Source organism: Tamandua tetradactyla, chromosome 4, assembly GCF_023851605.1.
Source record: "Tamandua tetradactyla isolate mTamTet1 chromosome 4, mTamTet1.pri, whole genome shotgun sequence".
Classification (NCBI taxonomy): domain Eukaryota; kingdom Metazoa; phylum Chordata; class Mammalia; order Pilosa; family Myrmecophagidae; genus Tamandua; species Tamandua tetradactyla.
The window spans coordinates 65755917-65760050 of record NC_135330.1 but is presented as its reverse complement, the minus strand read 5'-3'; positions in this window follow the sequence as shown (position 1 = coordinate 65760050).

The following is a 4134-nucleotide window of genomic DNA, read 5'->3' as shown; positions in this document are numbered from 1 at the left end:
TCTCTTCTGTGTCTCCATCCCAGCTGACATGTCTGATGTCAGAGCGGCATCCCATCAGACCCGGGCCTGCTGTGCCCAGTGATGTGGTTAGCCAGTGAGGGGCTAGCCAGGGACAGCGCTGGGCCATCTCGGGGGGCCCAGGAACTCTCCAGGATGCTGCCCTTCAGCTGTGGCAGCCGGCCCCCCCTCCTTGGCGGGGGTAGGCAGGGGAGGCCCCCGGCGAAGCTGGATATTCTAGATGCAGAAAGAAAAGGCAGGCCAGGATGCAGCAGGGACCTTCAGGATGGAGGGTGTTATGCTGGGGTCTTGTTAGCTGTGTACACCTCTCTGAGAAGAAAAGCAGTAGTGGCCTACGCATCCTCTATTTAGCACACCACCTCCCACCCCCCTGGCTCAGAACACAAATTGATAGGAGGATGATTTGGGGAGCTGTTCTCTAGAGACCTGGCTCCAAGAGGGGCTGGCTTCCACCCTCGGCCTTAAGACAGCAGCCAAACAGCCAAACTGAGCCCCCTCTCCCATCCCCAGGCATGCACCAGGCCTCAGGAAGTGGGGGAGGGAGAGCTGCCGGACACTACAGAGTAGCTTCAGGAAACTCCCGGTTGTGTAAACAGCGGTAGAGGCGGTTGGGGCCAAACAAAGGTTGATTCTTCCCTGCTTATCTGGCTAAAGCCAGGCCTTCCCCTTTAGCGTCCCTTACCCGCCTCTTTTTTTCCTCCAACTTCTCTAAAAGACTTTCTCCCTAGCACTCAGGAGAGGCCGGTGAGTGGCGAGGTCTAATGCCTTCCCTAGAAGGTGATGGCTGGTTTGGGGGGTGGGAGGGAGGGAAGACGGTCATCTGCGAAAGTCAGGCTAGCCTCCATTCAGTCACACCTTGCAGTGAAAGTGAGTAGATGAAGAGCTGGCCCAGTTAGGGGAGGTAGGGAGAAGGTGCAGGGTACAGGGTCAAGAAGAAAAGGGGACCGTCTTCCAAGCGCTTTCAGCCACAGGCCTAACAAGCTATGATGGTATTCTAACCTCGTTCTGTCTGTGTTTGTGGGTGGGGGGAAGCTCTTGGGGTGGAGGGCGGGCAGTGCGGATGCGGGGTGTTCTTCCAGGATGGCCTGACAGCTTGCCAGGAAGGACTCACTGGCTTTCTAGAAAATCAAACTTTCCTACCTTTAGCCTGAGCGTGTTGGTGCAACTATGGCTCCACCTGCTGGCCACACCGAGCTCCTACCACTCAGCCTCAGTTGTGTTCCCTCCCCATTGGGTTTCTCTCCCCTGCTGCCCCAGCCTTGAAACAGTCTAGTGGAAGTCATCACATACAGGAAGCTCATTTAACTACAAAAAGTCATGGCTGGAGAGGGCATTAAACACGCATTCAATTCACCACCACCACCACCCCCGTGGGACAGTTAAGGACAAATCAAGGCCCCGAGAGAGGAGAAGGTTTGCCAAAATCACCTGAATTCAGAGGTCCTCAATCTGAAACTGTCCTTTCATCAACTCACAACATTGCTCTGATGCTGGAGCCTCAGATTCCTCCAGCTGGTGACCATGAGTGTCGGAGGGCAGTGTCCAGACAGGTTTGAGCCTTCAACCCTTGGTGTATTTCATCATGTGTTACTCTGGGCATGACCAGTCAAGCAGGTCCAGGAGGCCTTGGGACCAGAGGGAGGCGGAAGAGCCCGGGAGGCTGGGAGACGCGGCTCCCTCTGCTATGCTCACAGTCAGCCGGGAGAATTAGCTCTGCCAGATTTTCATCTACGTGACTAATTAGGAGTGTTCTGTAAATCAGGACAGACAGGTCATCCCCCTCCCATCTCCTCTGAGTAGATCAGTCCTCCTTTTCCTCTTCACACGAACCCAGTAAGAGCTGAGCGATACCTGCGACAGGATGTTGCTTCTGTTCTTTAATCCCCCTCCAAGGCGTTCACAGCTACCAGCAGTGACCTGACAGCATTATTGATCTCCTACTATGTGCCGGGCACTATTCTAGACACTGTGGATGGGGCAGGAAACAAATCTGCATGGAGAAGAATAACTATGTACACCTAAGTAAATACATATGCAGGTAAGTATGTGTATGTATATATGCTTTTGGGTAGTAAGAGTTATGAAAAAATATAATAGGATAAGAGAGTAATGGTTGGTGATTTAGAAGAGGTTGTTATTTTTCCGGAGGGAACAGTTTTGAGCATTGTAATGAGGGAGCAGGCTATACGCCGATCTGCAAGACACTGTCCCCATTTCTCTGGCAGAGAAAATGAAAAGTGCAAGTACAAAAGGCTAGATATGAAGAAGGCGAGAAAACCACTGTGGCTGCATTGAAGTAAGCAAGGGAATGTTTTCCAGTGCGGCAGAAAAGTAGGATGTGTGAAGGGCAGCTGAGGGCCAAAGGATCAGTGTGTCCCAGGTCATATAGGGCATTTAACTAAAGTTCAACCATGGAGTTTGAATTTATTCCATAGAAACGGGGGAGCCATTGAAGAGTTTCTATTTATTCGTTTATTTATTCAACAAATATTTTTTGAGTGTTTATGATAAGCCAGCCACTATGGAAAGCACCTGGAATAAGACACAGGCCCTTTTGCCAAATCGTTACATTGGAGGAGGGTGGGAGGGAATATATGACAATTATCATCAATCAGAAGTGGGATGGTGTGGGAAGCTCTGAGTGGAAGGGGCACCTCTCCCAGTCATGGAAGGGATAGAGAAGGACATTCCAGAAGAGGAAGGAGACTTGGCCCAGGATTAAAGGAAGATGGGTAGCTTCAGAAATACAAGTGGCTCTTTTAAGGCCTATTCTGGGTTGAATGATGTCTCTCAAATATTTGTGTCCATCTGTAACTTCAGCTGTTGTTTGGAAATAGGGTCCTAGCAGATATGATTAGTTAAGTTGGGATGGGGCATACTAGGTTGGGGTGGGCCCTAAGACCAGTGACTGGTGTCCTTGTGGGAAGGCCATGTGCAGTCACAAAGACACAAGGAAGAAGTCGCGGTGATGACAGAGACAGAGAATGGAGTGATGCAGCTACCACCTAAGGAAAGCCAAGGGTTACTGGTAACCATCAAAACCTAGGAGAAAGTCATGGAACAGATTATCCTTCAGAGACTTCGGAAGGAACCAATCCTGCTGGCACTTTGATTTCAGACTTTTGGCCTCCAGAACCATGAGACAATAAAGTTCTGTTGTCTTAAGCCACCCAGGTCATGGTGATTTGTTATGGCCACCAACACAAGGCCCAAATGAAGAATATGATCCGTCTTTATAGCTTCTATGTCTTTGTTGAGATTTTCTACTTGTTCATTTGTCTCAAGCATGTTCTATCTGCTTGTTGGAGCATTTTTATGATGCCTGTTCTAAAATCCTTGCCGATAATTCCAACAGCTATGTGTTTGCATCTATTCATTGTCTTTTCTCATACAGGTTCAGATTTTCCTTCTTCTTGGTATTATGATAATTTTTAACAGTATCTTAAACGTTTTGAGTATTAGGTTACTAGACTCTGGATTTTATTTAAATCTTCTATTTTATCAGGCCTCCTTTCATATCGCACTGTTTGGAGAGGGTAGGTGCCACCTCGTTACTGTCACGTGGGGGTGGAAATCCAGGTTCTACCTGTTGACACCTGGGGCAGGATAGGTAGGGATGAGGGTTGTACCTCATTACTGGTGGGGCAGGGTGAAAGTTCAGGTTCCTCACTGGGTCTCCATTAACTCTACCCTTGTGCCACGTCGTTCTTGGAGTCCTGAGGTTCCTCTCCATCTGCCTTCTTCTCTTTGCATTTCAGAGTCTTCTTACGTTTGTTTTATATAGAACATCCAGGGTTTTTAGATGTAGTTAGCATGAGGAATAGGAAGAAATCTGTCTACTCCACTTGGACCGGGTCAAGGAGTTCAAGCTAAGAAGATGAGGCAGGAGAGGAAATCACAAGCGATAAGGTTGGAGAGCTACTCAGATCTTAGGTCAGCGGTTCTCAAGGCCCTCTTACACTCTTTTTTTTTTTTTTTTAATTTTTTATCAATTAAAAAAAATTACAAGAAGCACAAACATTCCCAACACATACACTCAGCAATTCACAATATCATCACATAGTTGCGTATTCATCATCATGATCATTTCCCACACATTTGCATCAATTCAGAAAA